The 26,484-nt window shown below is 42.5% G+C and overlaps 1 long non-coding RNA gene across 1 annotated transcript in view; it reads left to right on the top strand.

Annotated features, from left to right (window-relative positions):
* Window positions 1-26,186, top strand: part of LOC132538696 (uncharacterized) — a 36,935-nt gene extending 10,749 nt beyond the window's left edge. Inside the window, exons 2-3 of the long non-coding RNA XR_009550049.1 lie at window positions 21,569-21,666; window positions 26,012-26,186. This is a non-coding gene — a long non-coding RNA (uncharacterized LOC132538696). The remainder of the gene's footprint in view (window positions 1-21,568; window positions 21,667-26,011) is intronic.
* The last annotated feature ends 298 nt before the right edge of the window (window positions 26,187-26,484 follow it).

Here is a 26,484-nt window from a genome sequence, read left to right as displayed (position 1 = left end):
TGGTGAGAATGGTGTCTATGTACACTCCTATTAAATTGTAGTCATATAAATTACTATTTAATTAATATGAGGGGGAAAAATTTATTGTATGTCTCAAACTTTTTAAAACACAGACTAGAGACCCACCCACCCTACTAGGGAAAGAGAGGCAGGCTGGGAGTATGGATCCATCAGTCAACGCCCATGTTCAGCAGGGAAACAATTACAGAAGCCAGACCCTCCACCTTCTGTATCCCACAACGACCTTGGGTCCATACTCCCAGAGGGTTAAAGAATAGGAAACCTATCAGGGGATGGGATGGAATATAGAGATCTGGTGGTGGGAGTTGTGTGGAGTTGTACACCTTCTATCCTACGGTTCTGTTAATGTCTCCTTTTTAAAATAAATAAATAAATAAAAATCAAGGGCAGTTACCTCAACTTTGTATGAATGTCAGCCGTCCCAGGACCAGGGCAAGCAAGCTGAAATTGGCAATGGAGAGAAACCTTTAGCAGAACCAAGCGGAGATCTTTCTGAAGTTCTGATTCCAATTCAGTGAGTCTGAAGTGAAGCCTGATGCTATTCTGTTGCTCCTAGCTAATGCCTGGGCTTCTAGTCCATAGTAGCATTTAGGATAGCAAGAAGCTAGCTCTGTTCAAGTCAGTTAGAGACTGGGTGCTTCTTTTTTTTTTTAAGATTTTATTTATTTATTAATGAGAAAGATAAGAGGCGTGAGAAAGAATCAGACATCACTCTGGCACATGTGCTGCCAGGGATCGAACTCAGGAATTCCTACTTGAAAGCCCAAAGCTTTATCATTGTGCCACCTCCCAGACCATGAGACTGGGTGCTTCTAAGTGTTTAATTCTGTGTTAAGTGCTTAGATTCCAAGAAGCATGGAATGTGATCATTTTCCTCAAGAAAATTTAATTGTTTATTTTGTTTATTTATTGTGTGGCACTGGAGCTTCTCACACATGAAATTTGGCTGCTTCCAGGCACAAGCCAGGCCTGCACATATGGCACAGCAAACACACAAGGACCTGTCGAAGGATCCAGTTCGAGTCCCCACTACTCTCCTACAGGATGTCCACTTCACAAATAGTGAAGCAGGTCTACATGTGTCTATCTTTCTCTCTCCCTCTCTATCTCTTCCTCCTCTCTCAATTTTTCTCTGTCCTATAAAATAAAATGGAAAAAAATAGGAGCAGTGGATTAGTAGTACTGACATTGAGTCCTAGTGATAACCCTGGAGGAGAGAGAGAGAGAGAGAGAGAGAGAGAGAGAGAGAGTTGTGACTTTACAACTCATGTGCAAATGCTCGCAGCTCTACCTAGCTCCAAGTGTATGCTCTAGTAGGAAAATTAAAGTTGAGACACTAGACCTATATGATCTGTCATTGGCTTTAGAACCTCTGTCAAGAATAAAATAATGAAATAATACTTGATACAAAATGAATGGAGGGCAAAAAGAATTTTGGTTCATACAGAGGAGATAAGTGTTGGGGGGAAGATGACAAAAAGGCTCTGAACCCCAATTCCACCAGGACCTGTGAATGTTTATCACCAGGAATCTTTTTTTTTTTTTTTGTAAAAAGGAAACACTGACAAAAACCATAGGATAAGAGAGGTACAAATCCACACAAGTCCCACCAACAGAACTCTGTATTCCATCCCTCCTCTGATAGCTTTCCTATTCTTTATCCCTCTGGGAGTATGGACCTAGGGTCATTGTGGGGTACAGAAGGTGGGAGGTCTGGCTTCTGTAATTGTTTTCCTGCTGAACATGGGCATTAACAGGTCGATCCATACTCCCAGCCTCTCTCTCTCTTTCCCTAGTAGGGTGAGGCTCTGGGGAAGCAGGGCTCTGAGACACATTGGTGGGGGTCATCTGCCCAGGGAAGTCCGGTTGGCATCTGGAACCTGGTGGCTGAAAGAAGAATTAACATATAAAGCCAAACAGATTGTTGACTAATCATGAACCTAAAGGCTGGAATAGTTCAGATGATGAGTTGGGGGGGGGGGTTGTCTTCATTTTGTAGATATTTAGTAGGTTTATTTTAGTTAATATTCCAAAGGGCCCATGACTATACTAGTTTTTTTGTTTTTGTTTTTGTTTTCTGAGCTTGACATCTGATATACAGGTGGATCCAAGTTATTTTCTGGGGAGATAATGTCATGGCTGGAAAAAGAACCAGAAAGCTGGATCAGGGAAGAGAGTAGCTCCCAAATATTGGAAAGATATATAAATATTGTAACTATAAACCCAATTGATCTGATGTGATCTGGGACCCATATTCAGCTTAGGAGCCTATGTGACCTCTGCATCCCTGTAGATCTCATATTGTGTGATCATGTGTAGGAACGTTCCAAGATGCCTCAATTTCAGGACCCATCTTCCTCAGGTGGAACATAGAGTATTTTGTCCAGCCTCCCTTCGGAGGATGGAACATTCTCTGCTATTGTTGATCCATATTGAGAGAAAGGTCCTTTGGGGACCCACAAAGGGGTCTATTTTGTTGTTTCTGATAGAGATGACCAGTAATAATGGCGAGAGGGATTTATTGGAGGTCTAGGCCCAATCATGTCTATTTGGGAATCTCAGGACTCCTTGACTAGGACCCCAGCTGATGGGGTGGTCTGACAGTAACTAAAGAATGATCGTTACAGTGTGCTAGTCTCTTGCCCTTATTCAGCTTTTGCAGTCCTTTCTTTGATAAAGTTAGCTTTGGAGTGACTGAGGGAAGTATAATAGGAAGTAGGTGAGGAGGGTATCTAAGTCTAAGTAGAAACTATTTCATTAGGATCTTTATGGTGTCTTTTTAGGTCTTTCTACTTCCTTGCTGCACATACTGACTCACTATTGAGACTATTGAGCACTTTTGCTTTCAGGTATATATTTTGCCCTAATTTATGGATACATATGGACATATGCCCCATCTCATGGAACCTGGTCTATGTCTAGGTTTGGGGACTTTGTTAGGAAGTGAACCACCTGAAATAGAATTAGAGAATCCTATGCAAGGAAAGGTCTCACCCGAGCACTGATGCTGAAGGGCTGACATTCCACACCTGATGTCTCTGGACACAGACTGAAGTGAAGCATATTGAGGTGGTACTCATTGCGTTGATTAGGTTGGGATGTAATATCAAACAGATGTAATATCATTTGGTATGAATTGAGAGAAGCATGCAGGAAAGTAAGCCCCACCCTGGAGGTTCCAGGACTGGGGGAAATATAGGCTCAGTAGAGGAAGCGGGAGGTTCCTGCTGTCTTAGGGTTTAAGAAGGCAATAGATAGTTATTGCTATAATCAAATTACTTGGCAATTGGGTTAACTTGGAATCTTTTTTTTATACAGTCATGGAGAGGGAAGAAAATCTTGGGAACACTAGAGTAAGGCTGTCATTGATTCTCTAATCTGAGAGGGAAGAGGACAAAGGAATTACACTTAGAAGTAGTAATAGGTACTTAGAGAGGTGTGAAGACAGGGCCATGGAAGTGAATAAAAATGGGCAAAAATATGTACATATATATAAATGAGAGAGAGAGAGAGAGAGAGAGAGAGAGAGAGAGGGAGAGAGAAAGGGTATCAACCCATTTCTATGACCTTGGGAGAATTATAACAGTTTTTGCTGAAGGGGAACAGAGATATAGAAATCTGGTGGTGGGAAGGGTATGGAATTATGCCCATATTATTTTAAAATTTTGTCAATAACTAATAAAAACATAAATAATTTTAAAAAGAAGAGAAATAGGGGAGTAAAAGCACATCTAGTTGAGTGTATACATTATAAGGAGCAAGGACTCAGTGGGGTTCGAGCCCCGGTCCCAAACTATATGAGGAGAGCTTCACAAATGGTGAAACAGGGCTGTATCTCTCTCTCTCTCTTTCTGTATCTTCTCCTCCCCTCTCAATTTCTACCCTTTTCTTAAAAAAAAATAAGTGGCCAGTAAAAACAGTGGATTCATCATTCAGGTACCAAGTCTAGGTGATAACTCTGGTAACAAGAAAATTAATAAATAAAAAGTTTTCTCAACCTTAAGTGTGTGTTCAAATCATCAGAGACTCGTGTTCAGTCTGATCTCACTGCAGCAGATCTGGGGCTGTGCCTGAAACTGCAGTTCTGATAAATTGCTTGGAAACTTGACTACACAGTGAGTAAAATAATTCCATTAAAATCACCTATGGAAACTGCATTAGCTTCTTATTCTTGCTGTAAGCAAATTACCTCACACTTGCAGGGATAACACAATATAAATTTATTTGCTTACAGTTCAAATGGTCAGAAGTCTAAAATCAGTTTTTACTGGGTAAAGGACAAGAAGCTCATAGGATTGAAAAGGAAGGTAGAGGACCTAGCACCATAGGCCAAGTTCATCTAGATCAGTGGTTCTCAGAACCTCCTTCCTTTTCTAGTGACTTCTACCTGCTTTTCTATCCAAAGATCTTGACACACAAACATAGGTCTTAGAGAAGAAGCAACGAAGGTACATTTTGCACATTCTTCCTCCTCCTCCTCCTCCTCCTCCTTCCCCCTTCTTCCTTCCTGAGACCATTGCAGCTCAAGACCTTGTCCCTGGATGTTCAAAGGTACAAAACAGCTGACACAAGGTTGACTCAGCACTTATCCCAAACAGATCTTGGATATTAGTGAGTTTCTATTTAATTTGTCATTTATAATATCCCCAGCTACTTCTCAGCCTTTATAATTATAAACCAGATCTCATTCAACCTCCTTCAGCTGGGGTTTAAAAGCTGAGTTCTCTTGAAGTAGCCAACTATAAAAACTTCATGACCTTTCCAAAATTCCAATTCCAGTTGACAGAAGTATTATGAAACACTGCCTAGTATAATTCAAATGACACTGCCACTGTCAACACCCATGAGACCAGCTCACTGTGTAAAATGACAGTTGTGATCTCACAGTCTATTCCCTAGCTGGCTAACCAGCCTTAGCCTTCCTGATCTGTCTCTGAAGCCTGGGGGCCTTGCCATCAGCTATGAGTTACAAAGGCCAGCCACTCAACCAGAAATTGGGCAGACCCTGCAAGTGGCCTCTGCTCTAGACTTGATGCCCAACAGGAATTTAGGCTTTCCACTAGGCCTTCCTGAGGGACTTCAGGAACAACTTTGACAGGGGCCTGTGTTCCTTTTTAGTTTTTAAAGGTTTGTTTAGTTATTTATTTGTAATTTGTGTTAATTGCAGTTATTTATTTGTATTTTATTTATTGTATTTATTTATTTGTTTAGTTATTTATTTGTAGGAGATAGAGAATCAGAGCATTGCTCTGGCTACATGTGATGCTGGGGACTGAATTTGGGACCTCATGCCTGGGAGTCCAAAGCTTCATCCACTGTACCACTCCAGAATTGCTCCTTTATTCTGATGACTTCATCTACAATTATGCAACCAAGTCTTGGTTTGTGACTCTTAGCATGATTATCTAAATGTCTAAGATGAATATCATCCTGGGTGGCATTCCTAAGAATACCCTACCTGCAAATTTCTCCAGGAGGAGGCTTCCAGATGTTTTAAATCCCCCCCCCAACATTGCAAACTAATGGCAGCCACCATCTCTCTGCCCTTGGCTCCCTTGAAGATCACCAATTCCATCCACATGGCTGAACCTATAGTCTTCTCTCTCTTTTTTTTAATTCTCTTTTTGTTGCCCTTGTTGTTTTATTGTTATAGTTATTATTTTTTATAGTTACTGTTATAGTTATTATTGTCCTGCAGGTGGGGAGTCGGGGGCTTGAACCGGGATCCTTATGCTGGTCCTTGTGCTTTGCGCCACATGCGCTTAGCCAGCTGCACTACAGCCCGACCCCCTATAGTCTTCTCTTAACCCTCTCTGCTTTCAGTGGCATGCTATTGACTACACATTTTTGCATTTTTATTAGCAATTCAATATTGAATTACAAAATCACATGTCAACTGGGGTATAATTCCACACTGTTCCCATCACCAGAGTTCTGAGTCCCAAGATCCTCCACTAGAAACTGTAGTAATTCTCCCAAGGTCAAAGATCTAGGTTAACTGTCATCTCTACAGCTATCTGTCTACATTTGTACATATTTCCCCCTTTTTCTTTCAGGTTCAGTTCTTCCTTCCCCTCCAAGCCACGTGTCACCCTATTACTGCATCCAAATGTCTCTCTCCTTTTCATCCCCTCTCTCTGGGACCTGATGGAGCTGGAGTTCAAAGCCCTTTTATCCTCTTCCTCCTATCACTTCTCCCCCCACTGGAAGTATGGATCAAAGTTGTTTTGGGGGTGCAGAAGGTAGGAGTTCTGGCTTCTGTAATTGCTTTCCCATTGTGTTTGGGCATTTGCAGGTGAATCCATATCCCCAGCCTGTTTCTGTTTTTCCCTAGTGAGGTAGGGCTCTGGAGAGGTAAAGTTCCAGGAAACATTGGTGTGGTTGTCTGCCCAGAGAAGTCAGGATGGAATCATTTGACCAACATTTTTTTAAATAGTTTTTTTTATCAGTGATTTAATAATGATTGACAAGATTGTGGTATAAAAGGGGTACAATTCCATACAATTCCCACCACCAGAGTTCCTTATCCCATTCCCTCTACTGGAAGCTTTCCTATTCTTTATCTCTCTGGGAGTATGGACCCAGTATCATTATGGGGTGCAGAAGGTGGGAGTTCTGGCTTCTGTAATTGCTTCTCCACTGGACATGGGCATTGGCAGGTCTATGCACACTCCTAGCCTGTTTCTGTCTTTCCCTAGTGGGGCAAAGTTCTGGGGAGGTGGGGTTCCAAGACACATTGGTGAGGTTGTCAGCCCAGTGAAGTCAGGTTGACTTCATGGAAGCATTTGCAACTTGGTGGCTGAAAAACATTAAGATATAAAGCAGAAAAATTTGTTTGATAATCAGGACCCTAAAGGTAAAAGCATAGCAGATGAAATTTGGGTCTTTATGTTGGAAGGAGCTAGGAAGTCTATTTTAGGTATATTCCAAGGGGCCCATGACTTCAGTAATTTTTGCCTGAGCCCAACAGCTAACATGCAGGTGGGCTAGGAGTATTGTCTGGGAAGATGGTGTCAGAGTTGAGGAGAGGACTAGAAAGCTGGTTAAGGGCAGAATGAAGCTCCCAAATATGGGAAAAGTAAATAAGTACCATTAACCGTAAACCCCATCGATCTGATCTCGGGCCCACGTCAATTCATATTTAGCACAGGAGCCTATGTCACGTCTGTCTGCCTGTCACTCTGAGCTCGAATTCCATTGACCAAAGCTTTTTTTAAAAAGTTTTTATTTACAAAATGGAAATGCTGATAAGACCATAGGATAAGAGGGGTACAATTCCACACAATTCCTACCACTGGAATTCCATATCCCATTCCCTCGCTCTGATAGCTTTCCTATTCTTTAATCCTCTGGAAGCATGGACCCAGGCTCATTATGAGGTGTAGAAGGTGGAAAGTCTGGCTTCTGTAATTGCTTCCTGCTGAATATGGGCGTTGACAGGTCTATCCATACTCCCAGCCTGTCTCTCTTTCCCTAATGGGGCAGGGATCTGGGGAGGTGGGGCTCCAGGACATATTGGTGGGGTCCTCTGCCCTGGGGAGTCAGGATCGCATCATGGTATCATCTGGAACCTGGCGGCTGAAAAAGAGTTAAAATAGATAGCAGATAATGCAGATGAAGTGTTGGGGGGTATTCCCTACATGCTCTTGTGTACTTCTGCTTTCAGGTATATATTTTTCCCCTAGTTTATGGGCACGGGTGAACTTATGCTCTATCTCAGGGGACCTGGACTATATCTAGGTTTGGGGACTTTATTGGGGAGGGGAACACCTGGAATGGAATTAGAGAATACTATGAAAGGAAGTGATGAAGCTGAAGGGTTGTCATTACACACCTGAAGTCTCTGGTCACAGTCTGAAGTGAAGCATGCTGGGGTGGCACTCGTTGCGTTGTTGATTAGGTTGTGATCCACGGATGCAATATTATTTGATTTGAATTGAGAGCAGCATGAAGAAAAGTGGGCCCCACCCTAAGGTTCCAGGACTGGGGGAAGTATAGGCTCTATAGTGGAAATGTGAGGTTCCTGTTGTCTTAGGGTTCAAGAAGACAATGGATAGTTATTGTTATCGTCACATTATTTGGTGATAGGGTTAACTTTGGAAAGTCCCTTTGATAGGGTTTGGGGCATCTTGTATATAGCTGTGCTACCAGTTGCTTCTGTTTTCCCTGGTCTAGGCTTTTGTGAGAGACAACATATCAAAGACAGCCTATGTATTAAAAAGACTCAGTCTGTGTTTTAAGAAGTTCTAGACATATCATCAGTTTTTCGCCTCTCATACTAATTAAATAGTGGTTTATATGTTTACACTTTAATAGGACTGTACATAAACACCACTCCCACCACCAGAAGACTGTGTCCCATCCCCACCACCCACCCCCACCCCCCCCACCCCCCGCCATGTCAGGAAGCAGTCTTTAGGTCCATGATTGTTCAACAATTTGTTTGGCTTTGTATGTTAACTCTGTTTTCAGCCACCAGGTTCCGGATGCCAGCAAGATGCTGACCAGACTTCCCTGGACAGACGACACCATCAATGTGTACTGGAGCTCCACTTCCTCAGAGCCCGACTCTACTAGGGAAAGAGGGAGGCAGACTGGGAGTATAGATCGACCAGTCAACACCCATGTTCAGCAGGGAAACAATTTCAGAAGCCAGACTTCCCACCCTCTGCAACCCACAAGGACCGTGGATCCGTACTCCCAGAGAGATAGAGAATGGGAAGGCTATCAGAGGAGGGGATGGGATATGGAGATTGGGTTATGGGAATTGTGCGGAATTGTACCCCTCTTATTCTATGGTTTTGTTAATGTCTCCTTTCTTAAATAAAAAAAAAAGATAGCAGAGCAAATTGTTTACTAATTATGAACCTAAGGCAAGAATATTGTGGATGAAGATTTGGGGTCTCTGCTTTGGAAAAAACTAGTAGGTCTATTTTAGGTATATTCCAAGGGGCCCATGACCCAACTAGTTTTTGCCTGTGCCTGACATCCAATATGCAGGTGAACTAAGGTATTGTCGGGGGGGGGGGGGGGGAGAAGGTGTCACAGTTGGAAAAAAGACCAGAAATCTGGATCAGGGAAGAGAGTAGCTCCCAAATATGGGGGAAAGTTTATAAATATTGTTAACTATAAACTCCATCAATCTGATCTGGGGCCTATATTCAGCACAAGAGCCTATGTAACTTCTGCATCCCCACTGACCAAAAGTTGTTAAAAAACTTGTTTTTCCAGGGTAGTGGTCAGCTCTGGTTTATGGTGGTACTGGGGACCCCGGTGCCTCAGGCATAAAAGTCTCTTGACTGCCCAGCTCTGTTAAACATTTTTTTACCATAAAATTCAAATTTATTCCCAAGACCATGTTGGTCCTTCTCACCCTTCCAAGTGTATCATTCCATCTACTCCAGATGGCTCCAGCCATCTTAACGATCTGCCAAATTCTTTCTTGTCTTGCTATCTGTCATTTACTTCTCTCTGCTAGGAAGCGAATCTCACTCTTCTTTCATGACCAGATTCTTCTCATCTATTCATCTTACTTCCTTCATCACTGTATTGTTATTTGTCACTACTCATTTGTTTCCTAGTTTACTTGCTTCATTTGTCTTTTCCAGGAGGTGATGAGCTCTAAGGACTTTAGCTGTCTTGTTCTTTTTTAATTTTATTTATTTTTTCACCATTCCCATCACCAAAGGTCTATGTCCTTATCCCTACCTCTCTAGATAAACACTACAGTTTTCCCACAGTCTTAAAAATAGGTTTCCATGAGTAAAACATTCTGTAGTTGTCCTTCACCTCCTTACTTGCTTCACTGAGAATTATCTTCTTCAGGTCCATTCATTTTATCCCAAAGGACACAATATCACCCCTTTTTATTGCTGCAAAATACTCTGTTGAATATAGGTCTCATAACTTCTTTAAATTTTATTTATTTTCACTTTCTGTTGACCTTGTTATTTACTGTTGTAGTTATTATTGTTGCTGTTATTGATGTCGTCATTGTTAGGACAGAGAGAAATGGAGAGAGGAGGGAAAGACAGAGAGGGGGAAAGAAAGACACCTGCAGACCTGCTTCACTGCCTGTGAATAGACTCCCCTCCAGGTGGGGAGCCAGGGGCTCGAACCAGGATCCTTAGGGAACCTTATGCTGGTCCTTGCACTTTGTGCCATGTGCACTTAACGCACTGTGCTATACCGCCTGACTCCCCAGGTCTCATAACTTTTATCCAGTCATCTTTTGAAGTGCATTCTGGTTGTTTCCAGGTTACTGCTACTGTGAATAAAGCCACTATATATAAGTGTGGGTATGTGTAAATCCCTTTATTATTCGATGTTATTATATCTTTTGGGTATATGCCTAGCAGTGGAATTGCTAGGTGGTATGGCCTTTTGGTTCGTATCTGCTTAAGGATTCTCCATACTGTTCTCCAGAGTGGTGTACCAGGCGTCTTGTTTATTACTAATTATCCAGCAAGAGGAAACAAGCATTTAGACTTACTGCCCAACTCAACCAGTATCACTTCTCTTTCCTTGACTCCAAGATATTTTATTCTTTTGTTCTCCTCCATGAAAATTCCCCTTTTCATCTATTTTCTCTACCATCTCTCAAGAGCTGTGTGTGTGTGTGTGTGTGTGTGTGTGTGTGTGTGTGTGTGCGCGCGCGCGCTCGCTCTCACGCGAGCATGGTGGGTAAAAAAATAGAAAGAAAATAATCAAAGGTACCTAGTGGTGTTGCATTCTCCCTCTGTGATCTGGACCTATACTGTTCAAAATGGTAACCAGCAGTCTATCTAAATCTAAATTACTTAAAAGCATATAAAATTAAAGATTTAGTTCCTCAATAGCACATAATAAATTTTAAGTGCCTGGGGTCAGGCTGTGATGTACCCAGCTGAGCGCACACATGAACACTGGCATGGACCCAGGTTCAGGGCCCCCTCCCCTCACACCCCTTCAGCGGGGGAGGGGAGAACTTCACAAACTATAAAAGCAGTACTGTAGATGGCGATCTTTCTCTCTCCTTTTCTATCTTCCCACCCCCGCTCTAGTTCTCTCTGTCCTATTAAATAAAGTAGAAAAATAAGTAAGTAAATAAATAAAGGTCATCAAGAGCAATCAATTATTCATAGTGCCAGCACCAAGCCCCAGTGATAACCTTGGTGGCAACAACAAAAAATTAGATGCTCAAGAGTCACGTGATACTAGTGGTTTTATATCTGTTGGTGTAGACACAGAACACTTGCAACACTGTGGAAAGTTTTGTTGGGCAACAGTACAAAAGACCAGTCACTGGCAGTGGTGCGTCTGGTAGTGTGCACAGGTCACAATGCACCCAGCTTCCACACATTTGCAAGTGGTGAAGCAGTGCTGCAGAAGCCTCTTTCTCTCTCCCGACCTCCCTCTCCCCTCTCAATTTCTGTCTCTATTCAAAATTAATATATAAGGAAATTCATTAACCAGATGCAGCAGGCAGGAGCCCTGACACACTTTTTCCTCAGTGACTCATCATCATGAAAGAATTCAGTCAAAAGCAAGAATATATATATGCTTTACCAGAACACTACTCAACTCCTACTCAACTCCGGCTTATGCTGTGGGAGATTGAACCTGTGACCTTGGAGCCTCAGGCATAAGAGTCTATTTCTATAACCATTATGTGGTCTCCCCTGCCCATAAATAAAATATTCTTCAAAAATTTAAATAGGTAAGTCATTTAACTTGGAAACTCAATTTCCTCCTTGTGAGCTAATTAATGAGTGAATCATTTAGACCAGATAATATTTAGGTCTGGGAGTTGGGCGTTAGCGCAGTAGGTTAAGTGCATGTGGTGCGAAGCACAAGGAACGGCAGGCATGTGGATCCCAGTTCCAGCCCCTGGTTCCCCACCTGCAGGGGAGTCACTTCACAGGCAGTGAAGCAAGTCTGCAGGTGTCTCTGTCTTCCCTCTCTGTCTTCCTCTCTGTCTTCCCCTCATCTCTCCATTTCTCTCTGTCCTATCCAACAATGCCAGGATATCCTGAGGGTGCTTTTTCCTGAGCAAGTGCTCTCTGGGTTGGAGAGAACTCAACTGGAGCCAACCTAGGATGCTGCAAGGGAGAGGGATCAGGAACTCGTGCAAGGCTAGCTTCGCAGGAGAGAGACTCTTGGATTCTCGGAGCCAGAAGGCAATCCCAAGTGTATTTAATAAGAAGAGCAGCTGTATTTATACTCACCAAGTAGGGTGGAAACAGGATGTGACTTAGAGAGGGAGGAGCGAGAAGAGAGTGGTAGAAATCAGGGTGTATCTAGGAGAGGGGGCGGAGCAAAAAGAGAGTATGAACCAGTGAGGATTAAACCAATGCCCTGCAGGCAGGGTGGTTCTAGTAGTTATGTAAATATACCACAGAGTTAAGCAGGGGGAAGCTGGCATACTGCCCAACACAACAACAATGACATCATAACAATAATAACAATAACTACAACACTAAAACAACAAGGGCAACAAAAGGAAATAAATATTTAAAAAATAATTTAAAAGATACTATTTAGGTCCTTTACTCCTCCAACATTGTAGAAAATGTAAATGTTATGCCTATTCCCTTTGAAGTTCTAGATGATAACTTGCTTCCCAGTGATTAGAAAATGGCCTTAGTAACAGGAGAGTAACCACCCACCAAGCTCAGAGCAAGACTTGGGGGAAGGAGGAAAGTTTACTTTTGGACAATGCCTTGCAGGTTCTGATTGTATTGAAACTATGCCTGCTCTTCCTTCACCTTGCAGTTAATGTTTCTCTCTCAACTTCATCTCTAGGCTCAAACATCTATTTAGTTCTTAGACCAGCTGACTCACCTGGTCAACTAAATACAATTTTATTATGCGTAAAAGGTTCAAAGTCATAGTTCAGTATGTTGAGGGCTGAAGCACAAGACAGTATTTTGTAGAACTCAAAGTTCTACTAAATCTGATCTGTCACTGCTGGACTGTATAACCTGAGGCAAGTTACTTGATGGGGCATTATTTCCTCCTATGTAACGTTATGTAAGTCTATGAATTCCAAGAACATCCTAACTCCAAGATTCTGGATGATAACATTAGACTTGTGAGAAGTTGCATTTTAAGGATGAAAGTTCACATTGGTGTTTGGAGGGGTTGGCTAGGCTGTCTTCACAGAGAAGAAAATAGTCTCTGGAGAAGAAGGTAATCACTCTTCCAGAGCCTAGTTTAGGTAGAACAGAACGGTATGTCCTTGTTTCTGATTGAACTCAGTTTTGGTGATGAGTCACTGAGGAAAAGGTGTGTCAGGCGCCTGTCTGCCTTACCTGGTTAATAGAATTCCTTATATGGAGCTTGTTTTTATGACAGGTGATATGTTCCTGGACATGGAGCTTATTTCAAGTCAGCTTTTCAAGTGACAACTCAGATATTTTGTGTTGTTTCACAAAATGTTGTCTCAAGGGTAATAGCCATAACAACCTTTTCCTGGGAAGTCTCTTCATGAATATGAGTGGCTACTGCAATTCCCATAACCACTGGAATCAGATGCAGTAAGCATACTAGGTTCACAGAGTCCCATGCTCTTCCCACAAATAGTCCCATCTTCTTGGAGAAAAAAAATACAGTAAAAGTGAATGCACAGATTAATAAAAAAAGAGGAAGGGAAGGAAAAGAAAGTACAAACAACTAAAGTCCTAATATTGCCAGTGGTCTTTCATTCCACTCATTCCAGGGTGGGGTAGATACAAAGCCCTGGAGTGGTCTATTTAAATTTTTTTTAATATTTACTTATTTATCCCCTTTTTGTTGCCCTTGTTTTTTTATTGTTGTAGTTACTACTGTTGTTATTGACGTCATCATTGTTGGACAGGACAGAGAGAAATGGAGAGAGGAGGGGAAGACAGAGAGGGGGAGAGAAAGATACCTGCAGACCTGCTTCATCACCTGTGAAGCGACTCCCCTGCAGGTGGAGAGCTGGGGGCTCAAACCCAGATCCTTACACCAATCCTTGTGCTTAACCCATTGTGCTATTGCCTGACTCCCTGGAGTGGTCTATTTTTAAAAAATATTTTTATTATCTTTATTTATTTATTGGATAGAGATAGAAATGGAGGGGGGAGTGGCAGAGAGGACGAGAGATAGAGAAACACCTGCTGCCCTGCTTCACCACTCATGAAGCTTTCCCCCTGCAAGTGGGCATCGGGGGCTAGAACATGGGTCCTTGTGCACTGTAACATGTGTGTTAACCAGGTGCACCACCACCCGGCCCCTGGATGTGGAAAATGATGGGATAACCACAGCCTGTTAGGGAGATTGGAGTAAACATAGCCCTATTGAGTTACAGTGGTTCTCTCTGTTCACAGACTTTAAGTGGGTCTCCTACTGTGTGTTTTTTCTTTTCTTTATTTAATAGGACAGAGAGAAACTGAATTGGAAGAGGAGGTTAAGGTAAAGAGGGAGAAAGATACCTGCAGACCTGCTTCACTATTCATGAAGCATCCCCCCAAAAAAAAAGTGGGTGGGAGGGTTGAACCCAAGTCTCTGCACATGGTAATGTGTGCGCTCATCCAAGTGTACCACTGCCCAGGCCTGACACATATGCTTTGACTGTGTTAATCAACTTCCATTAGACTGAGGGTTTCCACAATGCAAAGGCTTTTATTTTTGCTGCCAGGGTTATTGCTGGGGCTCAGTGCCTGCACTATGAATTCACTGCTCTTGGTGGCCTTTTTTTTTCAGTTTTTTTTTTCTTTCTATTTTTATTTGTCAGGACAAAGAGAAATTTAGAGGGGGAGGGAGGGTAAGAAGGGGACAAGAAAGATAAGACACCTGCAGATATGCTTCTCTGCTCATGAAGCATTCCCTCTGCAGATGGTGAGTGGGGACTTGAACCCAAGCCCTTGTACATAGTGATGTGTGCTTAACCACTGCCCAACTCCCTAAAGGCTTTTTTAATATCAGAAAGTTTATCTTAGCAACCAGCCACCTAACAGAATATAAAATTATATATGAATCTAAACTATTAACTTTGGCTACTCATGTTGCAGCTAGAGATTATTAAGAAGACTTCTTCCTTCAAAAAAACTAATATATGAACATTATAAAAAAAAAAAATCTCCAGAGTCAGGCCATAGCGCAGCAGGTTAAGTGCATGTGACGCAAAGCCCAAGGACCTGCCTAAGGATCCGGTCCGAGCACCCAACTTCCCACCTGCAGGGGAGTCGTGAAGCAGGTCTGCAGGTGTCTTTCATTCTCTCCCCTCTCTGTCTTCCCCTCCTCTCTCCGTTTCTCTCTGTCCTATCCAATAATGATGACATCAATAACAACAATAGTAATAACTACAAAAACAATAAAAAACAACAAGGGCAACAAAAGGGAAAATAAATAAATATAAACAAATTTTAAATAACTCAACAAATTTCATCAGAGAACAGCTGGGGTTTCTGGTAAAGAAAGGAACATCACTATCTGCAGGTTGCTGACTCATGTGGACAGTGAGCGCAAGGAAGGAGGGAGAGAGGCACTCACGCAGTGGCTCGGCAGTGAAGCAGAGTTGCAGGAGTCTCTCTTTCTCAGTCTCTTCCTCCAGGTTCCCTTCTCTTCCTAATTTCTCTTCATGCTGACAAATAATAAACAAATAAAAACAAAATTAAAAAGAAGGTTTAAGCAGAAATGCAGCACAGCTTTGCTGGCAAGTACAGCATTTGCATTTGCTTCAAGTCCACGTGGCAAACTTAAAAGGCCCACTGGAAACCTCTTAGTCACAGAGTTGCTTAGGAAAAGGAGTCCAGGGGGCCAGGCAGTAGCGCAGTGGTTAAGCGCATGTGGGTAAAGTGCAAGGACCAGTGTAAGGAACAGGAGTTGGGACAGAACTGCTACAGCCATAGATTGTTGAGTGAATCCCAGGGAGCTATCCAAGGGAGCCTACCAAATTCTAAGGTGTTCCAACTGTCACAGAAACTGGTGAATGGGGCCAGATCTCACAGCAGGGCTCTCACTTTTAGGAATCAGTGTGGGAAGAAAAGAAGGTCTGGGATACTCTGAGCCACCCCCGCCCACCCCAGACTAGGGCTCTGTATAATGGACATCAGGCACAATCTTGCCATGTCACTTTTCCAAAACTCTTCCCCTCCCCACCACAAGCCACACATACAGCAGAACTGAGCTCCATAAAAGAGAAATCAAGACAGTACCAGACATATAAAGCCTAAAGGAGTTTGCCATTACCAGACCTGCCTTCAAGAGCTGCTGAAAGGAGTGTCACAGAGAAAGAAGCAAGAAACATTTAACAAGACAAAACACACTAGAATAGACCCGGGAATGCAAGTCATAAAACTATGAAAGAACTTTAAAGTATGAAAGGAGGAGGGGAAGAACTGGATGAGTGCTGTTCAAGTCAAGAATGATAAGACAAGAACAGCTTAAAAAAAAAAAGATGTCTTAAGGATATTTATACATAATATATTTATACATAAATTATTTGTATAATACTTTCATGTATAACAAATTTACATGCATAAAGTCTTTTATGTTTATTAAATGGTGTTATTTTCATTCTAAAATAAAAACCCAATGTGTATATATACATGTATATATATACACATATGTATGTATATATATATGTATATAATATATAGATGTATATATTGCAAAATTCTACTGTACCATTCACTATTAAAATACTGTGTCAGAGGGTGATTAATAATGCTAATTTATGCATGGAAAGACAGTATCACAATGAAATTCAAATAAGGGTTATCACTAGGGCTCAGTGCCTATACAATGACTCCACCCTTTGGAGACCTCTAAATTGAACTGTCTCTGTTATCTCCCCAGGATACAGTCCCCCATACCCTATTTCATCCTGGTAGCAGTTTTAGTGAAATCATATTTGAAACCATGAGTAGCAGTGGCATGATGTTATTGGATTTAGTGAGCTTAGACTGTCAGAAAGAAGTGAGAAAATAGAACATTTTTAAAGAGTTTAGTTTGTTCAATGATATTGAAAACTTGCTGGTGGGGGGAAGGGGGTGGAGTGGCCAGTGGTGCACCTGACTAAGTGCACACATTATCATATGCAAGGATCCAGGTTCAAGCACCCAATTCCTATCAGCAGGGGGTAAGTTCACTGTGGGAAGGCAGTATTGTGGGGGTTTCTCTTTCTCTGTGTCTCCCCTCTCCTCTAATTTCTCTCTGTCTTATCAAATTAAAAAAGAAAGAGGGGGAGAGAGGAATGGCCACCAGGAGTGGTAGATTCATGCACTGAACCCCAGAGATAACCCTGATGGCAAAATAAATAAATAAAATAATAATAACTTACAGGTACTCACAAGATTCACATTACACCTTGGTAAGCAGTTGACTAGAGAGGCAGTTCATTTATATTATTTACTTATTTATTTGGCAATTTATTTTTTATGTAAAGCACTCTTCTAAAAATTTCCATATCTTTTTCATCCTCCTGGCCATTTCCAATAAAATTACAGTGAAGACAGTGAAGAAGAGGGAGTCTACCTAGGCCACCACAACAAGCAGAGAATGACAATAACTTGGCCTGGGAAGCTGGTGGAGTCCATCTGTATCCGTTGGGTTGTTCTCTCTGAATGTTCTCTGACGCAAAGGAGGAAATTCATAAGTGACTCTAAATCTCACTAGTGTTCCAATGAAAACAGGAATATTGCCTGTGGAAACACTTCCTGACTTGGAAAAATAGTTATGACCTCTAAACTGCTAGTTATTCTCTCATATCCCAATATTCTCTTAGTGGAATTATTTTTTTCCATATGGAAAGACAGGATACTAAGAGTCAGAAACTTGAGGCTCTGTCTTATCTCTGCATTTACTATGCCTTCATTTAATTTTGTTTCCTCATGAGAAAGGAGAAAGACCGAGACGCTCTTCTATCACTGATGATGCTGTTTGTTTTGCTGTTGTTTCATGAGGTGTGAGAGACGGAACCTACTGCCCAGTACATGCAGGGCACACTTTCGACCACTGAGTCACACCTCTTGACCTGCGAGACATTTCTGAGTCTCACTTTTCTCTTTACGTCAACAATTAAAAGTGACTCATGAGACAATTAAGAGTCTTAAGAGTGCTGTATCAAAAACTTTACAAGATAACATGCAAAAAAAGATGTCATACAATATTCCATAAGTACCAAATAATCAATAGCTGAAGTTATCCTTTTATTATTATTTGTCCTTCCATAATTCCCATATTTAATCATTTCTTCCTTTCTAGGAAATATTTATCACTCTGTCTTTTGCTTGGTACTTATCCCTCAGGACTTTTAATTGCTTACAAAATATGGGGTGCTCCTAATAATACCAGTCACCTACAAGAAAGAACCCTGACTCATAAGGAGCTTTTATTCTTTCTGTTAGAAGGATAAGCAAATTATATAAGCATAATGAAATAAGGTAAAGTACTTAATTAATCATAAACTGTTGTGGTAATATTTGGTATAATCATTTGTGTTCTTCTTCTAGCGTTTGCCCTTCTTCGGTAGCCAGTCAACAGCATCAGGTTGAGCCTGATGTAAAGTTTCGAGACCTCCTTTGAATTTGAAGAGGTGGCAGTCATTGACTATGTGGGTCATAGTCTGTCTGGAGCCACAGGGGCAGTTCGGGTCGTCTCTGGCTCCCCAGCGATGGAACATAGCGGTGCACCGGCCATGGCCTGTTTGATAGCTATTGAGGAGGGCCCAATCATAACGTGCTAGGTCAAAGCCGGGTTGACGCTTGCAGGGGTCTGTGATGAGGTGTTTGTTCTTTACCTCAGCTGACTGCCAATTCTGTTTCCAAGAGTCTGGAACAGAGAAGTTCAGTGTAGGCGTAGGGGACCAGATTGGGTGACGAGACGTCAAGCGTTGGACAGGGTGGGCGAAGATATCCGTGTATATTGGCAGGTCCGGTAGAGCATAGACGTGGGAAATGAACTTAGATGATGCCGCATCCCGACGAATATCTGGCGGGGCGATGTTGCTAAGAACTGGCAGCCATGGAACCGGGGTGGAACGGATGGTTCCAGAAATTATCCTCATGGAGGAATATAATTTGGAATCGACCAAGTGGACATGGGGGCTACGGAACCATACTGGGGCACAGTATTCTGCAGTGGAATAGCATAATAAGTAGTGTGGAAGCGCTCGCGCCCCATGAGGAGCTGGCCAGTCTTGCAATGATGTTATTCCTTGCACCCACCTTTGCTGCAGTTTTTATGAGATGTTTGTGAAATGACAGAGTGCGATCGAGAGTAACGCCAAGATAGACTGGCTGGGCTTCATGCTGGATTCTCGTACCGCCAAGCTGCACATTAAGCTCACGCGAGGCTGAGGCATGGTATAGATGGAAAACAGATGATACTGTTTTTGCAGTGCTAGGGATTAGTCGCCATTTTTTACAGTAATCAGATATCAGAGACATGTCTTTCGTGAGTGTTTCCTCAAGGATGTCGAACTTGGATGCCTGAGTTGCACAGCAGATGTCATCGGCGTAGATGAACTTCCTTGAAGAAGTTTCTGGGAGGTCATTGATGTAAATATTAAATAGCGTAGGAGCCAGAACAGAGCCCTGGGGGAGGCTACTTGAGACAGGTCTCCATCTGCTAGACTTGTCACCCAGATGCACCCGGAATCTTCTGTTTTGGAGAAGAAACGATATAGTGTTGGCCACCCATGGAGGCAGGCATCTTGAGATCTTGACTAGGAGACCACGGTGCCAGACCGTGTCATAGGCTGCTGTGAGATCAACAAAGACAGCACCCGTCTTTAAATTCTTCTGGAATCCATTTTCAGTGTAAGTTGAGAGGGCCAGGGCTTGTTCGCAGGTAGATCTTCCTGGGCGGAAACCAGCTTGGGCGGGTGATAGGAATTTCTCTGTAAGAGGAGAAATACGTGACAGAAGCAGCCTCTCAAGGAGTTTGTAACACACGGAGAGGAGAGAAGAGAGAAATTGGTCTATAGCTGGCGGCCAGTGTTGGGTCTTTCTTTGGTTTCAAAACCGCTATAATCTTTGCACAACGCCAAACTTTGGGCATAGACTCAGATTCCAAGATGTGGGACAGGAATGAAGCGAGCCACTTCTTTGCCGCGGGACCCAGGTTAAGAATGAGTTCTGGGGTGATGTTATCATAGCCAGAAGCTGTTCCTGGTTTAACCCTCTTCAAAGCGTCTTCCAGTTCAGACAGAGTAAAGGGAGAGAGTTTTGGAGATGGACCAGATAACCGGAAGTGGGATGACCACTCATGGGAAATTTCTCTTTTCCAGACTGGGTCGATCTTAGCATGTCCAACTTGAGTTAGGTGATTGGCCACTGAGTTTGGAGATATGGGAGGATGGGAGACGGGAGGGGGTTGGCTACCGGCACCCAGTCTGTGAAGAAGCTTCCAGGCCTTCCTACTTGAGTGGGTGAAGTTCAGACTTTCCGTGAGTTGTTGCCAGCGGGCTTGGCGTGCTGCATCCAGGGAGGCAATGAGATGGTCAGCCACATCTGGGTCGCCCGACTCATCATACTGCTTTAGTAGTTGCTCGCATTCAGCATCAAGACAAGGCGTATAGTTAGCACGTCTCCCACGAGGAATGGCTTGGGAAGCTGCTTTGAAGATGGCTTGGTGGAAGCGCCTGTAGGAATCTTCAGAGGGGATAGAGTTAATTGGAATTGCAGGAATAGATTTGTTGGTAAGATCACTGAACAGACGCCAGTTTGCTTTCTGAAAGTTCCATCTTAGTTTCTCAGAGCATAGAATCACTGGGAGCTGGAGACCAATGTGGATGATAGCTGGGCGGTGATGACTGTGCGGGAAGATCTTGAGAACTTGTCTCGTAGCGGGAAAGGCTTGGCCGTTGACTGTGCTAATCCAGCACAGGTCGGGTGACGAGTCTTTATTCCATCTAGCACTGTGAAAAGAGCCTGGCTGTTTGGGATCGTATAACAGGGAGAGGTCATTCGCTGAAGCCCAGTCGGCTAAGATAGAGCCATCAGCACGAGTGGAGGAATATCCCCAGTCTTGGTGATGACTATTAAAGTCTCCAACGTAAACAGCTGGGTGATTCAGGCTAGGCAAGACCTCATTATCCCATGAGGCACTGGGAGGCTTATATACATTGACGAGCTGAATAGTTCCAATAGTAATGGAGTCGTAGAAGGTCGAAGAGGCCGTGTGGTAAATGTCCGCAAGACACGATTTGGCGTAGATGGCTCGGCCGTGTTTAGGATGGAGATTATATTAAATCGAATCCATTGATGGTGAATCGAGCAGCTTCATCGACTGCTATATGTGTTTCTTGTAGGCAGATAACATCTGCCTGATGCTGTATCGCCAGTTGACCAATAAGAACACGTTTGGCAAAGGACAGCCCCTCAACATTAAGTTGGAGGACTCGAAGAGCAGGACCAACAGCTTGAGAGCTATCAGGAGCTGCTTGTTGCTGGCTTTGAAAGTGACTGGGATCCATGTGGATTCAGTCGGCTAGGAAAGATCGTCAGTTTCCCCAATGAATGGGTACTCACGGGATGCACCACCAGGAAGGTCGATCCAATGCAACCCAATCATTTGTGTATGTTTTTGTCATTGCCAGATCTTCACAATAACTTTTCAAGATTCTTGAAGTTGAGATTGACCATAATATGATCAAAACATTTCAAAGAACTGAAAGTTTGCACTGGAGCACAGATGGTGAGAAGCTTTTGTATGTAAAAGAAAAGCTGTTATGAAAACTTTGAATATTGCATTTTAATGATGAGGACTTAGTATTCCAGTCGTTTACATAAAAATAATTATGGCTCAGGTGAGATAGCTCATTCAGATAGTCTGTTTGCTTTATCATGGGTGTGACCCAGGTTCAAATCCGGCCCTCACCACACTGAAGGAAACATCCGTGTTGTAGTGTCTTTTTCTCTGCCTCTTTACCTTTGTCTCTGTCTATCTAAAAAAAAGTCAGCTTGTAGCAGTGAGGCCTTAGTTAAGGAGAAGGAGGAGGAGGAAAAATAGATAAAGCTGAGGCCTGGAGGCAGCACAGCAGTTAAGCACATATGGCACAAAGCGCAAGGACTGGCCTGAGGATCCCAGTTTGAGCCCCCAGCTCCCCACCTGAAGGGAGGTCGCTTCACAAGGTGTGAAGCAGGTCTGCAGATGCCTATCTCTCTTTCCACCTCTCTGTCTTCCCCTCCTCTCTCAATTTCTCTCTGTCCTATCCAACAACAACAACAGGAATGGCAACAATAATAACAACAAAAAGGGCAACAAAATGGGAAAAATGGCCTCTAGGAGCAGTGGATTCATAGTGCAAGCACTGAGCCCCAGCAATAAGCCTGGACTGGAGTTGGTATATTGCACCAAAGCAAAAGACTCTGGGGTGGCGGAGAAAGTTCAGGTCCTAGAAAAGGATGACAGAGGACCTGGGGGGGGGGGTGTACTGTTATGTGGAAAACTGAGAAATGCTATACATGTACAAACTATTGTATTTACTGGTGAACATTAACTATTGTATTTACTGGTAAAACATTAACTCCCCCAAATAAAGGGAAAAATGTTAAAAAAAAAAAAAAAGAATTGAAGAAATAGATAAAATCTTTGTAAGAAAGGGTATAGGGCAAACAGGCGTGAGCAACTGATTCATCTGCAACTAATCAACAGTGAGCTGGGGGGAGGCAGAGAGACAGTGGACAGGTTGCTATCACCTGACTGCCTTCCTACAGAGGGAAAGAGTCCCGCGAGGGGACTACAGCTCCTACTGCAACATGCTTGGTTCCCCTCAAGATCTTATTAAAACTCACATCCTGGTTAAGTGCCTGCATCTCCTAGGGGACTAATAAAAAAGACTCAACAGAAATTTGACTTTAGTGGTCCGGGAGGTGGCGCAGTGGATAAAGCATTGGAGTCTCAAGCATGAGGTCCTGAGTTCAATCCCCGGCAGCACATGTACCAGGATGATGCTTGGTTCTTTCTCTCTCCTCCTATGTTTTTCATTAATAAATAAATAAAATCTTAAAAAAAAAAAAAGAAATTTGACTTTAAGGTAAAGAGGATGACGGGAAACAAGAGGAAGCTAGTATGGGAGGCCCATGCCCTTGCTCTGCCTTGGTAGTATAATGCAGGGCTCATTCATTGATTTCCTAGTATTTACTCTCTATTTATGCCCACCTTTCTCAGATTGAAAAACTATGTATCTTAGACTTTTAAGAATAGAACTGAACTTAGCAAGAGCATTGCCCTCACTCCACTCTGTATGTAACATAAGAAGAACCTGTTTATTCAAGGTCCCAGGCCCAGCAGCTGTGATATCACCTGAGAACTATTTCTTTCACATTAAAAAATTATTATCTTTATCTATTTGTTGGATGTAAACAGTTAGAATTCGAGAGGGAAAGGGAAGATAGAGAGGAGGAGATACAGAGAGACACCGACAACACTGCTTCACCTTTTGCAAACCTTTCCTCCTGCAGGTGGGGATGGAGGGCTTAAACCCGGGTCCTTGTGCTTGTGACATGTATACTCAAACAGGTATACTGCCTGGCCCTCAGCTAAGAACTTGTTAGAAATACAAATTATTATTTTTTATTTTTCTCATATATATATATATTTATTTATTCCCTTTTTGCTGCCCTTGTTGTTTTATTGTTGTTGATGATGTTGTCACTGCTGGATAGGACAGGGAGAAATGGAGAGAGGAGGGGAAGACAGAGAGAGAGAAAGATACCTGCAGATCTGCTTCACCGCCTGTGAAGTGACTCCCCTGCAAGTGGGGAGCCGGGGGCTTGAACCAGGATCCTTAGCTGGTCCTTGTGCTTTACACCACCTGCATTTAACCTGCTGCACTGCAGCCCGACTCCCACAAATTCTTTTTTTTTTTATAAATTAACTGATTCTTTGTTATGAGAGAAAAGAGAATCACTAAGCTCTCATGGTGCTGCAAAGGACTGAACTTGAGATTTCTGGTGTCTTAGGCGTATAAGTGCTATGCTCTGACATGCTGAAATAGCTCCTGAGACAAACATAAATTTCTGAGCTTCACCCTAGACTTACAGAATCAGAAATTCAGAATGAGTTATCTGTTTTTAACACGTCTAGTTATCTGTTTTTAACATGCTGGTTTCTGAATAAATGATATCAGCTCAAAAACAAGAGCTTCTATTGCCGCAAAGGCAGACATTATGGTGATTGAATGTAGGATGAGTATAGCCATTTCCATCCTAACCATCCATGCCATCCATGCCACTGATCGCTAATCAACCATTGGATTCTTTCTCAATGAGCCAGGATATCTATGATTTTGAGTCAGTCTTTCTAATTTAGAAGTCTGGGGGGAGAAAAAAAAGTCACCAGGTGCCCTGCTTTAGTTTGGGGCTGGTTAAGGAAAGATAAGTAGATCAGAAACTATAATGTGAAAGAATATGGCAGAATGAGAATGCAATAACGTCACTGATTCCTTAGGTGGTATGTAGGAGAATTAGCATTTCTCACTGTTCAAACTGGAGAGCATCTATTGTAAGATTGGTGGGTCAAATGAGGCTTGCAGTTCAAACAAATAAATTTGTAAAACCAGAATGAATAAAAAAAATATCAGATATTGGCATGTTGTCCCAAAAGTCCAGGTAAAGTCAGCCACATTCATGGGAAACTAACACATGTTGACCAGGAACCAGGTAACACAAAGAAGAAAGTGCAGAAGATCCAGGAAACAGTGCAGACCAAGGAATTCCCTCTGAAATGTCTTGTTCAAGATGAGCTTCTGCCAGTCAAAAGCCAATATGGAGAAGGCAAGGTATTTCCTTAAGGTGAGAAGTGAAATCCTGAGCCCTGACAGGGAGTTTGAACTTTGAAGTAACTCAATGTTTACTCAAAGGAGAATGTCCTAAACTGAAGGAGACTGGATTATTTGTGAAACTGTGAGATAGGCTTAAAAAATTTCATCATCAATATAGAAAATAAAGTTAACATTTTGGGGCAAGTATCTAGTTGGTAATACTACCTACTGAAACAGATTGAATCATTTTTGTTGTTGTTGTTGTTCTTAAATGTGTCCCTTTTATCCAGCTAAGAGAAGTGGGTGGATAGAAGTGAATGTCGGCCCAGACCTTGGGGAGTTGACCAGCTCCAGGTTTCAACATGAGGTGCCCTTATCCCATTTCAAAATGCTTCCCCTTCAGCCTAAAAATATTTCAACAGTTAGTGCCATTTGATCCAGTCATATACTCACAGCTGGTAACTGGAGACGGTGAACATGTGCTTCCAACGTTCACTTTTCATGGAATCATTCTGTTAAAAAGCATCTGAGCAAGCCCTCTCATTTTATATGTAAGGAAGCCATGGTCATAAAGAAGCTAAACTAAGTGAACTGTATGTAGACAAGGCTGAACCTCAAATACAAATGCTGTGGTTTTATATCTAAAGTTCCTTCTTCCACAGGGAGCTGTTCATAAAACCATGTACTGTAGCTGTCAATCAAAACCAAAAAGATTCAATGTTACATCTTTTTTGAAAGTGCTCATTTATAGGACCTTGCCGTCAATGTGGACCAATAAGGGTAAGGAATGTTCCATTCTCTGAAGGGAGGTTGGATAACATACTCTACCTGTCACCTGAAGATGATGGGTCCTGAAATTAGTGCAGCCTGAACTGTTCCTAGCTGTGACCAAAGAATGCCAGATCAGACCTACAGGGATGCAGAGGTTACATAGGCTCCTGTGCTGAATATGGGCCCTAGATCAAATCTGTGGGGGTTACAGTTAACACTATTTATATACTTTCCCTGTATTTGGGAGCTACTCTCTTCCCTGATTCAGCTTTCTAGTCCTTTTTCCAACTATGACACCATCTCCCCAGACTATAACTTAGGTCACCTGCATGTTAGATGTCAAGCTCAAGCAAAAACTAATAAGGTCATGGGCCCTAGGAATATACCTAAAATAGACCTAGTAGCTTTTCCCAAAATGGAGACCCCAAATCTTCATCTGCAATTGCCTTTAGGTTCATGAATAGTCAAAAATTTGTTCTGCCTTATAGCTTAACTCTTTTTCAGACACCAGGTTCCAGATGCTATCATGATGCCAAACTGACTTCACTGGGCAGAGGACCCCACCAATGTGTCCTGGAGCCCCACTTCCCCAGATCACTATCCCACTAGGGAAAGAGAGAGACAGGCTGGGAGATGCACCCCTTTTATCCTATGGTGTTGTCAATATTTCCATTTTATAAATAAATGAAGAAGAAAAAGGAGGAGAAAGTGCTCATTTATACTTGCTTCCCTTCTTCCTCCTTTTGTTTTGAAAAATGTTAGATTTCCTGATGAAAATCTATGCTGAGAGAAGCTGAGACAAAACTTCCATGATATATGCAGGCCAAAGCTAGTTCCTTCACAGTTGTACCAGCACACAAAGAAGCGCCAAGCTGTCTTTGGTGCTGCACTAGGAGGTGTGAGTGCCGGGAATGCTGCAATTCAAAAGGGCTTTCTGAGTGGCAGCTGCCTTTGAAAAGTTATTGAAGGATCCCCTT

Source organism: Erinaceus europaeus, chromosome 5 (assembly GCF_950295315.1).
Source record: "Erinaceus europaeus chromosome 5, mEriEur2.1, whole genome shotgun sequence".
In the NCBI taxonomy this organism is placed as follows: Eukaryota; Metazoa; Chordata; class Mammalia; order Eulipotyphla; family Erinaceidae; genus Erinaceus; species Erinaceus europaeus.
The sequence above is the reverse complement of the archived record's forward strand: the minus strand, read 5'-3'. Positions and strand labels throughout refer to the sequence as shown.